The following is a 17,193-nucleotide window of genomic DNA, read 5'->3' as shown; positions in this document are numbered from 1 at the left end:
TTGTGGTACCGTCCCACCCATACTAGCATGGAAGACAGACGTTAAACAATGATGACAATGATGATATTTATATATATATATGTACGTAAACCTAATACACACTTTTTTCACCTTGTCAGGAAAATAAGTCCTGGGGTCAGTTTACTCAACTAAAACTCTTCAAGGCAGTGCCCCAGCATGGCCACAATCAAATGACTGAAACAAGTAAACGAAGATAAAAGTAGATTATTTTATAAATTGTATGTCACAAGAAATGTCTACTGTCTTGAAAATGTACTTCTGGGTTTATATCAGGAATTATAAAGGATTATTTTTATTTTACATGTCTTCAAAAATGCTGAGATAACAATTTGTTGACAGAGAATGACAGCAGACTTCACCTTTGTCATTAAGTGCTTTTTTTTTTGTCATGTAAAGTACAGAATGTAAACAATAGCACGGATACGCAAACGCACATGCATGCACAGACACACAGATGATGCAAGAGGTATTTGAGGACATATTTGATTCGCTTATTCTTTTATTCGTTTCAGTCATTTTTTACTGCGGCCATGCTGGAGCACTGCCTTAAGTCGAGCAAATTGACCGCAGGTCTTATTCTTTGTAAGCCTAGTACTTATTCTCTCGGTCTATTTTGCTGAACCGCTAAGTTACAGGGACGTAAACACACCAGCATCAGTTGTCAAGCAATGTTGGGGGGGACAAACACAGACACACAAACATATACACACACACATATATATATATATATATATATATATATATATATATATATATACGACAGGCTTCTTTCAGTTTCCGTCTACCAAATCCACTCACAAGGCTTTGGTCGGCCCGAGGCTATAGTAGAAGACACTTGCCCAAGGTGCCACGCAGTGGGACTGAACCCAGAACCATGTGGTTGGTAAGCAAACTACTCCTGTGCCTATTTGTGAACATTTTCTCAATAAGCTTTTCTTAGAAGAATATTCTATGAATTCCCATTCAGCTTTGATGACTGCTTCAGTGTAGGACTGGAATCGTTGACATGCCTGCACTAAATGGTCCTTATTCATTTCAGACATCACCTGGACTCTGGCAATCTTTAATGAAACTATGGTATTGTGAGGATGCCAATTAGTCTCCTTTCCAATAATGTTCTAAACACAATAGTCCATGAAATTTAAACCAGGTGAGTTTGGAGGCCATAATTTTGGTGTTACATGAGCATAAAGATTTGCCTAGCATCCATTCTTCAGTTACATAAGCTTTGTGAGAAGGAGTTGAGTTTTGTTGAAACACGTATGGCCTTCTACTGCATTAGAGGGAAACCAAAGCATAATATGTTTGTGAACATTTTTAACCTTATTAAGTAGCTTCTTGGTACAGATCATCAGTTTTCCTGTGTCTTTGCAGAAATGAATTAGTCTCTTCTCCATACAAATGACTTGTATCGAATGTCCTCCTGCACTACAGATCTGACAGTCCACTCCATCACCTAAAGTTCTTTGGTGATGGCTCTCATTGACTTTTCAGGACTATTTATCATCAATAATGTTTTGAACTCATCAGATGAATTACAGTGTCCTTATAATGTCCAAATGTTTAGAATGTTTTATTTTTTTCTCTTTGATACAGTTGAAACATTCCCACAGAGCCTTCCAATTTCATTCAAACTTTGTGTACAAAAGATCTTATAACATTTAGAAAGTTGGTAATTTCTAAATAATTATGTTCTGCACATATAGCAACAACAATAACTGCATGCATGCCTTTTCATTATATGTATTAGTATTGTATCTCTCATGGTGAATCTGAAAGAAATACAATGCTTTTAATCAGTTTGAAGAGAGTAATATACCAGTAAGTATCCTCAAATACACCTCACATCCTGGTGCATCACCTTGAGGAAATTTTAGCTGAATGAATCAACCTCAATACTTTTTTTTAAGCCTTGTACTTATTCTATCAGTCTCTTTTGCTGTAAACACACTAATACCAGTTGTCAAGTGGTGGTTGAGGACAAACGTGCACACACAACTTTTCCATGCTGGTATGTGTTCAACAAGATGTTTTAGAATATTTAACTGCTGTTAATCCTCTTCGCTGCTTTTTACAATACACAACAGTACATCGTACCTAGTCTAAAACTTCAATGCACATGGACAAACACATACATAAATGTACGTGTGTGTAATATATGCATAGATATGTATATGTACTGTCGTGGCTATCCCTCAAAATTGAGGGTGGTGGTCTTTGTTTTTTGGGGGTTTTATTCTTTGCTTTCTTTTTTATATAGTTACTGATGGATTCTGAGATGATTGATGAGTCCAGTTCTTTTTTGGCAGTTTCTTCCTCAAGTGGGACATTTAGTTCCAAACAGAGCTCCCTTCTTCCTCTATCTTTTCTGTGCTTTCTCTTTTTCTTTTTGCTTGGTAGGCCAATTGGTCTCAAAAGTTGTTAGTCCCTCTTTGATGATGGATCTTCAGTGTTCTTGTTCCTAAGCATTTCTCTCCAAGTTCTCAATGTCATCGCATTTCTTGAAGTTGACTTTCAGGATGTTTTGGAATTTTTTCTTTTGCTCTTTACCTCATTGGTATTCTTATCTATGTTGGGAGGAGAGAAGCTCCTTTGGTAAATGGTTGTTTTTTCACCCAGACAGCATGACCAGTTCATCTCAGCTCTTTCTGGATGATGATAGTTTCAATGGCGGTCATGATGTCTTCTTCCAACACACTGATGTTTGTCTTTTTTTTCCGGCTGATATTCAGAATACTTCAAATGCAGCATTGGCGGTACCTTTCAATAACTTTTATGTGCTACCTGTACCTAGTCCAGGTCTCAAATGCATATACAGTATTCCTTCAACTATCATGGGTGTTATGTCCCCAAAACCCACAGATATAGGTGAAAATTCGCAAAGTAGAGACAGTACTACACTCTCTTTTACTCTTTTACTTGTTTCAGTCATTTGACTGCGGCCATGCTGGAGCACCACCTGTAGTCAAGCACCCTTCTCAGAACATGTTTAGAACATACGAAAAGAGTAAAAATGTGTAGTAGGCGTAGGGGTGGCTGTGTGGTAAGTAGCTCGCTTATGAACCACATGGTGGTACCTAGGGTAAGTGTCTTCTGCTATAGCCTCGGGTCGACCAAAGCCTTGTGCGTGGATTCGGTAGATGGAAACTGAAAGAAGCCCGTCATACATATGTATATATATGTGTATGTGCGTGTCTGTGTTTGTCCTCCCCAACATTGTTTGACAACCGATGCTGGTGTGTTTACATCCCCATAACTTAACGGTTCGGCAAAAGTGACCGATAGAATAAGTACTAGGCTTACAAAGAATAAGTCCTGGGGTCGAGTTGCTCAACTAAAGGCAGTGCTCCAGCATGGCTAGTCAAATGACTGAAACAAGTAAAAGAGAAATTGCGTCTAGTTTTGAGGTGGTCTTGTCACACACACCCATGCACACAAGTCAAAAAGTTTACCAAAAACATGTGATACATAACCTAGAGATTTAAAGATATAGGTGCAGTAGATCACTTCCACCTTCAACTCCTATCTCTGATATGTGTGGACAATCTTTGTTAACTCCAGATAGATTAGTATACAGAGTCCACATGTCATACAGAAAAAAAAGGTAAACAGAAAATGTTGTCAGTATTAATGCTTTACATGTTATATATACAGGTATACTTCAGTTTAAGTCATTCTCAATTATGCGTCAGTTGAGTGGCTGTGTAGCTTAAGTAGCTTGCTTACCAACCACATGGTTCCGGGTTCAGTCCCACTGCATGGCACCTTGGGCAAGTGTCTTCTACTATAGCCTCGGGCCGACCAAAGCCTTGTGAGTGGATTTGGTAGACGGAAACTGAAAGAAGCCTGTCATATGTATGTGTATATGTTTGTGTGTCTGTGTTTGTGCCCCCAGCATCGCTTGACAACCGATGGTGGTGTGTTTACGTCCCCGTAATTTAGCGGTTCGGCAAAAAGAGACCGATAGAATAAGTACTAGGCTTACAAAGAATAAGTCCTGGGGTCGATTTGCTCGACTAAAGGCGATGCTCCAGCATGGCCACAGTCAAATGACTGAAACAAGTAAAAAAGTATATATGTGTGTGTGTGTGTATGTATGTAATAAAACAGATGTGTTATCTAGTGTTGATACAGTTGTTTCATTAGAAGTTTCGATTTTGATGTAAGCATAATACATTTAGTTAGATTGTGTAATATATTACATGACTCTCAAGTCATCAAGCAAGACAGAGAAGAGCCATGACTTGTTAATTAATCAACAGATTATCAACACACATGTATGTGACAAGGCTGTAAGTAAGACCATCTATCCAATGGTCTTACTTACATTTTCTGTCTACCTAATTTCATTTGCATGATTCTGAATGATCTGATCCCCTGAGACTGTAAAAGACACCTACCCAAGATTGAACCCAGGGCCTCAAGACTGTGAATTGAATTACTTAACCATTCAACCATGCTTTCATTTGCTTGACTGGAACATGATAGCAATAACTATCTGATTGGAAAAAGTCTGTTGATATTCCAAGATTGAATATGTAGTGGCGCGAACTTATATCCGCCATTGAGGAAGTACTATTCTGCGCATGCGCAAGGGACTTCAACACTGGAAGCCCCTCAAGTGCGCATGCGTAGTAAAACTGGTACTTAAAAGAGTGAGTTTCACTTTCTTAGGCAGTTGAGCGACAGACCTTCTACGTGACAACTCCTCGCTCCTCAACAAAGCACTCTTCACCACGATGCCTTCGATGGTGATAGCTACTTGTTTCTCTGGCAGGCATCAAGGAAGCCCTTAACTTTCCAATACCAACAACTAAATCAGCGGCTGCTAAGCTGAGTGACACAGGATTTGTATAACCAAGCATCATCAAAAATAAAACTTATTTTTATTATGTTGTTAAATCGTTCTACTGTTCCTTAATATATAATTATGTTGAAAGGTGATAGAGAGAGACTAAAGTCTCTATGAGAACTATCAAACTTTTACAAATATCATCATCATCATTTGATGTCCGGTTTCCATGCTGGCATGGGTTAAACAGTTTGACTGGAACTGGTAAAGCAGAGAGCTGCACCAAGTTCCAGTCTGGTTTTGGCATGGTTTCTATAGCTGGATGCCCTTCCTAACACCAATCCCTCCATGAGTGTAATGGGTGCTTTTTACATGCCACCGTCACAGGTGCTATTTACATCACAGTAGCAACGGCCACAACTATGAACATGAGAGACAAACAGTTTCTGATCCAAAGGACTATGGTACTTTTACCTCATTTAAGTAAAGTTATCTTTATTTATCGCTTGCTTTTTATTTGTTTCAGTCATTTGACTGTAGTCATGCTTGCTAGTGGACTCTTTTTGCGAAACTGCTCAGTTATGGGTATGTAAACAAACCAACATTGGTTGTCAAGTAGTAAGAGGGGATACAAACTCAAAGATACACACACACACACACACATACATTTATATCAAGAAAACCTATCACCACAGTAGAAAAGTGTTTACTGTCTTTGTACTCTGAGCTCAAATTCTGTTGGGGGCCAACTTTGCTGTTCATCCTTTCGGGGTCGATAAAATAAGTACTAGTCGTGCACAGGGGTTACACTGACTTTGTGTCAAAATTTGAAATCAATATATTAAAGGTAAATTAAGATAGCAAGCTGTCAGAATCGTTAGAACACACGGCAAAATGCTTGGCAGCATTTCGTCCATCTTTACATACCGAGGTGAAATTCTACTGAGGTTGACTCTTTCATCCTTTCAGGATCGATAAAATAAGTACCAGTTGAGCACTGGGGTCGATTTAATCAACTTCCCCCTCCTCTAAAATTGCTGGCCTTGGGCCAAAATTTCAAATCAATATATCAAGGGTCGATACACGTAGTATTTGCGTATATATGTGTGTTATTATTCCATGTCATTAGAGATCACCGAGGCTGTAAAGATAAACTGCCATTTTATGTGGCTAACGCGAAAGATATCCATTGTATAATATTCTAGATACAAATGCTAAATAACGGGATAGTCACGGTTGGGAACGCCTTTGATCACAGGCCTGCTTAATCAGTTTTTTTTTTTTTTTTTTGGCTAAACAATGTATGCTCCCCTTTACAACTGCGTAAGTCTTACCACCCTGAGCCACTCCTCACTATCTTCGTATCATCATTCCTTGCTGTCTCACTCACAACCCCCGCAATAAACATTTTCCCTAAATATTCGTCCCCTCCTAAGCAGTACCACTGGAATACCTACCTCCACCACGTTTACCAAACAGACTTGACCTACAAAAATTCCAAACTAAACACCTACTACATCGATCACGCCAGGCTAGGACGACGGTCTTACAATTATCATGGGTGCTTGTTCTGCCTCCTCTTACTAATTAATATAAACCTATATATACTGAAGACGATTTAGCTACCTTAATCCCCACCCCCCTTCTCTCTCTCTCTCTCTCCTTTGCAGATTTAAGGTTTGTATTCAAAGTTAAAACTCCTTTACAAAAACAATAACAAGCAGCATAGCTAGCTGTAAATGGAAGCAGGAGCGAAGGAAGATATGAAAATGTACTTGTTTAACCGTTGCTAATTGATTTCTGCTGTGCTAAGGTTCTTGTTTACCCAGACTGCTCACAACTCCGACATGCTTGTCACTTCCGGATATTTCCACAAGATATCCAAAATGGTTGAAAACCATTCACAATATTTGTTTTAACTTTCTTAACACTGAAAACTTATTAAGCCATAATTTCTTTTCTTTTCTTCTATCTTTTCGAGGAAATATATATATATATATATATAATGATCTGATTATATATATATCAGATCATTATATATATATATATATATATATATATATATATATATATATATATATATCAGATCATTATATATATATATATATATATATATCAGATCATTATATATATATATATATATATATATATATATATATCAGATCATTATATATATATATATATATATATATATATATATATATCAGATCATTATATATATATATATATATATATTTCTATATACGCTCATACATTGTAATATCTGTTAGATTTGACTAAATAAAATAATAATAATCCTTTCTGCTATAGGTACAAGGCCTGGAATTTAGGGGAAGGGGCAAGTCGATTATATTGACTCCGGTACTTGGTTGATACTTAATTTATCGACCCTGAAAGAATGAAAGGCAAAGTCGACCTCGGTGGAATTTGAACTCAGAACCATAAAGCCGGAAGAAATGCTACTAAGCATTTTGTTCGACGTGCTAATGACTGTACCAGCTTACAACAATAATAATTAGAAATAGCGGAACCTATGGAGTTTTGGTTGTCTTTTTTTTTAAAGTAGCCGTAATAAATCTTATCGGAACTACAAGATTGAAATGACCTCATTTTTTTTATACCCCAATTTGGTGTGTTTATATTTTGGTGGGGGGGGGCTTACTTTTTCGTGCGGAAGAAGATAATTTTGCTGATCGACTGTCTTGAAGAAAAGACATGCAATAGAAGAGAGGAAGGTTTTGTGTTTAAAGATAGTAAAAATGAAAAGGAGGTAGAGTTGGAATAACAGCGGAAGAGAGAGTGTGTGTGAATGTGTGTGTCTGCTAACGGGAGAGAGATGGGAAGAGGATAGAATATAATCGGGGTGTGCGGGAAGAAGATTTACAAGAGATGCGATGGTGGGGGAGGGAAGAGAAACAAGAAAAGGATGAGAGAATAGGCCTGGGGGAGGGGGAAGAGTCAAAAAGGAAGAGAGGAAATAGCGAGGGGGAGGGAGAACGAGTAGAAGACGTGTTTTAAGAACAAGGAGAAAGAGTAGAAGTGTTGAAAGGAAGTGGGGGGAGGTAATGTACAACGCAGCAGCAGCAGCCCTAACAACAACAATAAGAGTTTTTATCAACGCCATCTTGGTATTTTCTATTGGAATCTGCATTTGAAGCAGACAGAAAGTCTCCGGTTTCTTTTGGATTTCGTACAGGGTATCCAGGAATTTATTGCTTTTTTTTTTGTTTACATATCTAAATTCCGCTCTCTTCAACCTTTCTCCCGCCCGTTGAGGAGAACGTCTGCTTGAGTGTCTTTTTCGGTGAGTTTCTTCTCCTCATCTCTTCTTCTCTCTGGTCAAATGCTTTCACCGTTTCACTCCAGATCTCTCCCTCTATAATGGCCAGTTCACTAATATGTCTTTCTTTCCCCCCTCTATTCCCTATTATTATAATTACATTGCCGATCTCATTCCTCAATACACCTTCCACTAATTGAGTTTATATATGTGTATATATATATATATACATGTATACATACAGACAGGGTATATGTGTAGAATATACTACACCAGGGTCCTAATTATATATATTATATATAATATTTATGCATATACACTGAGAAAACTAATATAACTTTCTATTCCCTATTATTATAATTACATTGTCGATCTTATTCCTCAATACACCTTCCACTAATTGAATTTATATATACATACAGACAGTGTATGTGTAGTATATTCTACACCAGGGTCCTAATTATATATAATATTTATGTATATACACTGAGAAAACTAATATAACTTTCTATTCCCTATTATTATAATTACATTGTCGATCTTATTCCTCAATACACCTTCCACTAATTAAGTTTATATATATATATATATACACATACATGTATACATACAGACAGGGTGTATGTGTAGTATATTCTACACCAGGGTCCTAATTATATGTAATATTTATGCATATACACTGAGAAAACTAATATAACTATCTCTGTTTCTATATTACAAATATTGATAAGTTATTTTGGTCTAAATCTGTGAATTGTCAGCAATTGTAAATAACTTGAACTATAAATGTATATTAATGTATGTATGTGTGTCTTATCAACATTCTGCTATTGTTGATCTTTGTTGCGATTTATGTTCAGATTACCTGTATAATATATATTTAGAATATGATTCAATCGTGTGTGTGTGTGTGTATTGAAAATAACCAGAGCAATCCTACGAATATGGTTTAAAGCGTGTGTCTTATTTATATTTCAAAATTGGGAATGACATATTTTAATGTGTATATCATATATAATTATAAATGGTATGTGTTATTTTCATGAAGCCAGATAATTGCACACTGTAAATCTATATGTGTTTAAATTTACTGAAGGATAAACATAACTGATTTGGACCATGAAAATGCCATCCTACTTTTTTTTCCTGACTACACTTGTCTATCTTACATTTTACGCATAGTCACACGTGTGTGTGTGTATATATATATGTGTGTGTGTGTATATATATATATGTGTGTGTGTGTGTATATATATATATGTGTGTGTGTATATATATATATGTGTGTGTGTGTGTATATATATATATGTGTGCGTGTGTGTGTGTATATATATATATGTGTGTGTGTATATATATATATGTGTGTGTATATATATATGTGTGTGTGTGTGTGCACGCACGAGAGGGAAAGAGAAAAGTGTTATTTTTATGGATATCAATTATTGCACAGTTCACATCACATGCATGTATGTTTAATTTACTGAGCAGCAATGAATAAGCGTTTAGACCATAAAACTGCCACCCTAACTAAATTAGTTTTTATTTATATTTATTTATTTTATTTTTATCATTTGCATGTAGTGCAGAAAGACCGATTTCATACACACAGATACCTCTATGACAGATTTAGGTAAACATTCAACTATTTGGGAGTTCTATTTTCATGCCCATACATTGAAATACAAAGAGTAAATAACCCAAATGAGAACTCGTGTACTAAATACTGTAGACGCAAAAAGAAAAAAAATATATCTCATAAAAATTTCTCTTCGGTTGAAGGGAGGCATAATTTGAAGCAATTTAGAATTAATCCCTCGAAGTTAATTTACATGTTTGACAGGGGAGGGGATCTAATCTGTGTTTACAGGTAAAGGAGATAACTGTGAACATGTTTCTTCTCTGATTGTATTTCATGCCTGTAGGGAGGCTAGCGAAAGTTTTCAACCAGTAATAAATAAATTTGCACTTATATATTAATTACTCTGACAGAATACTGTTGACAGTGATGTCGAAATTTCGGCATGCTTATCCTTTATCGAACTCTCCGATGAAAGTTAAAACAGGCCAAGACTTCGAGTTCACTGTCGACATTCTTGTTAAAGAATAATAAATATATATGTACTCTACAAAAGGTACTGGGTAATCAATCGTTCAGTTTAAACTCGACGTAAAAATAAACGAGGAGGGAAGGGGAGACATCGGGGAACTAAGTGGTATGAACTTAGGTGAGTTGTGGGTTTAATATGCTTAATAACTGACATTGCAAGCATTCATAACTAAAATTTCCCCTAAAAAAAGTCGGAGACAGAAAAACAGTTATTAAATTGTTGGCGATTCTCAAAGTAAAGGGAGATAATTTGGAGAAATTAAAAATTCATTTTTCCACTTTATGTTAGGGAGAAAGGCTGATTCTCCTTTTCAAGCACCTGCACTTGAGTGATCTATAAAACGTTGATGTCGTTTGCTATCTATAATACGTGTGCGTGAGTGGTATGGGTTGACAACAGGAAAGGCATCTGGCTGTTGAAAATCAGCCTCGACAAAAAGAACCGTCCGGCAATATGCATGGATAGGTGTGGACGTTAAACACAGATTATAAATACACACACACGCATCGAAGCATGTTAGTAGGTGTCAGTTGTCTACAAACGATGATTAACTAAATATTAATTTTCAGTTTCTTGAACTTCTTTAATCAGGGTCTCGCTAACTGTTTTGAGTACGGCATTGAGTGGTAACATATATATATAATATAAATATATGCATATATCCATACATATATGTACATACCTACATCTATATGTATACATACATGCATATATATATATATATATACACACATATATATATTGTCCCAGCATGACCACAACTTTAAAGACATGTATTTATAGTTCGAATGGTTTTTTAAGAGGTTTTGTTGTATCTGTTTTTAGCCTTTGGTTACCAGGTAACCGATACCTACATAATTCTATATTTGTGCCATGTTTCGCTTTATTAAACCCCCATTGTTTTCTTTAAAATATTTCTTGCTCTTTTCCCTTCGCCCACATAAAATTATGTAATCTTTTGTATGTATGATGCATTGGTACAAGTTCCATGTTGACAAAAGAACTAAAAAATGCACTTGATTACATTAGAAGCTGGAGATGGGTGAATCGATGCTAATTTTCACGTTACCGATTAAAAAAAACGATATATAATGAGAAAATGGGAAAGTGAATATCATCAAAAGTTTTTTCTTTTTTTTTTTTAGTTTTAAGCGTATAGTAAATATTATCGTTTTATATATATATATAGCTAACCCACTACATAATATACAAGAACTGTGTGTGTGTATAGTTCTTTTGATAGGGTAAGGAGTTTGTGGCGTTCATGCCCCTTTGAAGGGAGCCTGTACGTAGTCAATCGATCTACTGGAAATAGTACCCAAATTTTCCTCAGATCTTACCCTATCATCAAAAAAGGAGGAAGATATACAGGGTAGGTAGTCCTAGTTTCATTCAGTAAGAAAAGAAAAAAAAAGAGAATGAGATGGTCATTGCTGGAACGCTTTTCATCATTGAAGATCTGCTGAATTAAGGGTTAAATGATGCTCTTATCCTGTTGTGGTCAAGCCTTCATAATAATTAGTTATCAAAACGTTTTTGATAGATGAAGAAAAGTTAACAAGGGTTTAAAATGCCTTTACAACTCAATAAGAATTGATTGATTTTAAGGTATAGTTATTTAACCCTAGGTCAATCCTTATCGAGTAGGTTTATAAGACTGAAAACCGTGGCTATCTGTTTTTGGTACGTTTTGTGTTTTTTACGCTGTACACACAGGACTACAATATCAGATTTGCTCCATTTTTTTTAAGACGAGAGTAGTTTAGGGAGATTTGGTTGCTGTTTCTAGCAGGTCGAGCGACCACGATGTGGATCACTCTTTCCCCGTTTTTTTTTATTGAAATTAAGTGAAAATGAAATAGCTACGACTAGGAATTGAAACCCGGTTGCGATAGACATACTTTATCTACAACTGGCTAGTTGTCGTTTAACCAGGTCACTCAACTCTGATAGAGCAAGGCGTTTCCAGCAACCATGAACAGGGTATGATATAAGGAAGATTTTACTGTGTGTGTTATATATATGTAAATATATATATATATATATAGATCGCCATATATATATATAATCTCGAGTAGTTCGAGCGACCACGAAGAGGTTTCACACTGACTATAGCATGGTGAATGGTTGTTTTAATTTCGAAGAAATGACATTCAGCTAATATCGAGTCAGTTGTGTGTGTGTGTGTGTGTGTGTGTCGGTTAGGACCAATCATGGCTACTTCCGATAGCCATGACTAAAACTTAGTTGGGGGTGGGTTGACTTTTGACTGACCTACTGGTACTTAATCATACTGGATTTTTTTTCTCTCTCTCTTTATCATTGAATAAACACATATACGGACATTATTGGCATTTTTTTCATCTGATTTCAATTTATCTTCGGCCATATTTACCCATTTTTCTTTCCCTTCCTAACAAATATGGTGCTTTCTACAAACAAGACATGTATGTATATTTATTTACTCGCTCGACTCTGTTTATTGAATGTTGCTGGGTTGTGTGACTGAATGTCAGAGCTGTTAGCAATACTAGTAGCATTACAAGTATTATTAGTATTTCTTTTGTAATAGAAAAATGGGGTAGCTTTGGGTGGTCATTTTCGTACCTATCTCCAGCGATAGTCGTGTTATTGAGTAGAAAAAAAGATATAATTGCACATCTCTCTCTTTCTCTCTCTTTTTCTCTCTCTCTCTCTCTCTCTCTTTCTCTCTCTCTCTCTTTCTCTCTCTCTCTCTTTCTCTCTCTCTCTCTCTTTCTCTCTTTCTCTCTCTCTCTCTCTCTCTCTCTCTCTCTCTCTCTCTCTCTCTCTCTCTCTCTCTCTCTCTCTCCCCCTCATCCTTAATTTGTTGAATTTCGTGTTTTCTTTGTCAATAACGACAGTAATTCCTTAGTGAAGAATGTATTCGAAACAAAAGAAAGATTATAAAAGAAATATATAGGGTAGAGACGGACTATATGTAATCTGAACCTTTCCCCCCCTTATTTATTAATTTTTTTTATGGAATCCCACGTTTTACGCTATGGAGATTCCGATTCTGAAAAAAATTGTTTGAAAAATTTCAATAACACCAACCCACCAAGCAGGCTATTTACATGCTAGAAATAACAGCCAAATCTCACAAAACTGGTGTTAGGGTTAGGTTTACCCTGTGGATCTAGATAAAAACTGGGGGGGGGGTCGAAATTTTGAAAAAAAAATTTCAGAATCGGAATCTCCATAGCCTAAAACGTGGGATTCCGTAAAAAAAAAATTAATAAATAAGGGGGGGAAAGGTTCAGATTACATATAGTCCATCTGGACCATATATAGCATTACAAAATTAAAATAACAAAAAAATGTGTGAATTACACTAATTTGGTAACTTAAATGCAGATTTCGACTGATTTACAATATGTATAAACAAATAATTGGTGAGATTGTTTATGAACAAGTGTGGTTATTATTATTATTTTTTTTTTTTTCAAAATAGATTTCCCCATATATTGATGTTATTACAAAATGTAATAGTTTCCATTCGGTTAGTAACAGATCAGAATGGTAGATTTTGAACTAATCCAATCCATTTTCATCATTGTCTTTCAACATACCTAATCGTGACGGATGATTTGATTTATAGTTAAAACCTCAATATTAATTAAATCAACTTAGTTATTAACTTTATTAATCAGTTTTCGAAAAAAGTTTTCTGTAAATAAAATTGTTATAAACCAATATAGAAAAGGTTCGTTTTAGAAGTAGGACTTAAGTCAGATCTTTAATATAGTATTAGGTTAGAAACTATTTAATCTCTCTTGTGTGTGTGTGTGTGTTTGTTTATTTTAATATTTTTCTGATATGAAATCTAAGCAAAATACTTGAACTTAATCTTATTACTTTTCTATCACGCCACAGCTAGAGAGAAAATGTATCAAACATGAATTTTAATTGAAATTAAAATCGGTTTAATTTGAGTGGAATGAATACTCCAGCCACTATATATATATATGAGAGAGAGAGAGAGAGAGATTAAATATTTTCGAACCTAATACCTTGGACAAGTGCCTCCTACTATAGCCCCTGGCCAACCAAAGCTTTGTGAGTGGATTTACCAGATCGAAACTGAAAAAATTCCTCTGTATTTTAGGCGGTTGTCCACCACCACTCGGCAACTGATGTTGCTTGTTTTTACTTTCCCATAACTTAGAGCTTCAGCAAAGGAGACCGATACAGTAAGTACGAGGCTTTAAACCCTTCAAAGTGGTGCCCTAGCATGGCCGTAGACCCCGAAACAAACTTTATGATAGATGCCAACGGTGTAAATGATGGTACATAAGTTTTATTTTCTGAAGTTTATATGATTTCATCTAGAATGGATCTTTCTTCATGCTTTATAAGATCGAAATTTCACTAAATCTATAATGAGGAATCAAATTCAGTTTGACCAAGCCTGGTTATATAAATAGTCGTAAAATACTTTCTTGCACATTTTTTTTTTTTGTGAAAGTTGTGGTATGCAGTGTTAAACCAAACCTTTCACATAATACACACACACACATAATTATACTTGTCAAAGTATCATGTGAAATATACAGGGTGTCCACAAGGTCTGGGTACATGGAGTAAATAAAATCATAACATAAACAATTAAATATAAGAAATAATAATTTCTTAAAGTATGTGTTAATCCCTATGTACCCAGAGTTTGTGGACGCCCTGTATATATATCATCATGTGAAAGGTTGTTGTATGGTTAAGAAATTTGCTTCCCAACCACATGGTTTCTGGTTCAGCCCCATTGTATGGTACCTTGGGCAAGTGCTTTCTATTGTAGCCCTGAGCCAACCAAAGCCTTGTGGATGGATTTGGTAAACAGACTGTGTTGTGTTGACGTTGTATGATAGATGTAATGCATATCTCTGTCATATAAGCAGTGTCATTCATTTCCAGTACTTTGCAGAAACATGTCTGGCCATGGGGAAATATTACCTTGCTTGGAAACAGGTAAGGGTTGGCGACAGGAAGAGCATTCAGCTGTAGAAAATCGCCGGTAAATTTTTAGATTAACACCCGCACGATTTTCATTAGGGTGTTAGTGTTTTAGGGTTAGGGTTAGGTAATCGTGCAGGTATTAATCTGAAATTTTATCAAATCATCCTCAATTAAATCCCTCCAGTCCTTGCAAGCATGGAAAAGTGCACATTAAACTGATGCTTAGATAGATAGTCTCGTTTTGTCAATAACCTCTCCTAGTTCTATATACAAACATAATGCAGTTCACCATTTCTCTTTCACCCTATTAAGTCCAATATTCTATTCACTTCCATCAGTTAGAGCATTCACCATGTTCCCTAATGTATTCCGTAAATTTCATAGTATTTGACTCCAATTTTTTTTTTTACTGTAAAATCAATGTACTTTTTCACCTGAGATATGTCCTTTCTTCAGGCACATATACCCAAGTGAATCAGCGAGATAACTTCTACATAGTAGTTTCATCTCCCTCAAACCATACTCTATATTCTTAGTAAAGGATGTTTTGGATAAAGTTTGTCCTCTTACTGTAAATCCCTTCACCTGTTGCTTATAAATACACTTGTCCTAACAATTACATAATCTTTTCACTCCAAGCACATTTTCTCTATACTCTTTTACTTGTTTCAATCATTTGACTGCGGCCATGCTAGAGCACCGCCTTTAGTCGAGCAAATCGACCCCAGGACTTATTCTTTGTAAGCCTAGTACTTATTCTATCGATCACTTTTGCCGAACTGCTAAGTTACAGGGACGTAAACACACCACCATCGGTTGTCAAGTGATGATGGGGGGACAAACACAAACACACATACATATATATATATATATATATATATATATATATATATATATATATATATATATATACGACGGGCTTCTTTTCAGTTTCCGTCTACCAAATCCACTCACAAGGCTTTGGTCGGCCCGAGACTATAGTAGAAGACACTTGCCCAAGGTGCCACGCAGTTGGACTGAACCCAGAACCATGTGGTTGGTAAGCAAGCTACTTACCACACAGCCACTCCTGCGCCTATAATTACTTTTCATACCAAGTTTTCCTGCAGGACACAAATCCAGATTCGCTCATCTCCCTTATCCATGCCATCCTCCATTCAGATCTGGTGGGGTCACAATGAGTTGAGGTCGTGATTTTTTTTACTAGAGATCTCATGAAATTTTGTATTTCCTTTATTATCATACTAAATAAAACTTGTACATAAAATAGTGTAATTCTTTTTGCACAGCTAAGAAACAGAGACCACTCCTACTGTGTGACTGTTTAATTTTATTCATACACATGGCCATTAATCTTATAAAGACTGCTGTCTTATTGAACTACTACATTCTCACCTCCCAAAATAAAGTTGACCTAATAGAAATTTATCAAAGGGAAGGAACAAGCACTAATCTAGCCCGTGCGTTGATTCAGCTGAACCACCTTGTTTGCTCTGACCTTTATGAAATAGAATATTTACACTGAGTCTTGAAGGTTAGTTGTGTGAGTGGACTAAACTAGATCTAATCAACAGTAATTTTATATAAAGTGGCTGGCCTTCTAAATAATACTACTACTAAAAAGTAGTTCTTTACCATATCTGCTCTGCTACAGAAATTCTGTAGTTCTCATAAAATTAAAAGCCACCTATTTGTAGTCCATGCTTGAATTAGTCTCGAGGGTAAGCTTGATGGACCTGACATAAGTGTCTGCTGCTAGATATAGACTGATCTTAAAAAATAAGTGTCCAAGTTAAAATTTTTATTCTTTCACACCCATATCGGGCTCAACTATTCTACCTTTTTTTTATTGTTAAAACTGGCCATATCTGGCCTCTCACACCTATACGACAATGTTATTCTAATAGTAAACAATCACCTCATCAAAATCACAAAGCTACGATATAACGCATGAGTAATTCAAAACAACATGAATAAATAAACATTACATCTGATAATCAGAATGCTAAAGGTAATTAGTT

General features: G+C 35.8%; 1 protein-coding gene across 8 annotated transcripts in view; it reads left to right on the top strand.

Annotated features, from left to right (window-relative positions):
• LOC106873176 (catenin beta) overlaps window positions 1-17,193 on the top strand; it is an 81,352-nt gene that overhangs the window by 23,679 nt on the left and 40,480 nt on the right. The window contains exon 1 of one of the 8 annotated variants that reach the window (XM_014920406.3): window positions 7,908-8,117. The exons of 6 other annotated variants lie outside the window; for them this stretch is intronic. The gene's annotated coding sequence lies outside the window, so the exon portion shown is untranslated. Of the gene's footprint in view, window positions 1-7,907; window positions 8,118-12,387; window positions 12,649-17,193 lie in introns of those variants that run through there. One more of the 8 variants, XM_052973240.2, reaches the window with a different exon arrangement.

This window comes from Octopus bimaculoides, chromosome 1 (genome assembly GCF_046866305.1).
Source record: "Octopus bimaculoides isolate indiv1 chromosome 1, ASM4686630v1, whole genome shotgun sequence".
NCBI classification, from domain to species: Eukaryota; Metazoa; Mollusca; class Cephalopoda; order Octopoda; family Octopodidae; genus Octopus; species Octopus bimaculoides.
Note: the sequence above shows the minus strand (reverse complement) of the source record. Positions and strands in the feature narration are given on the sequence as shown.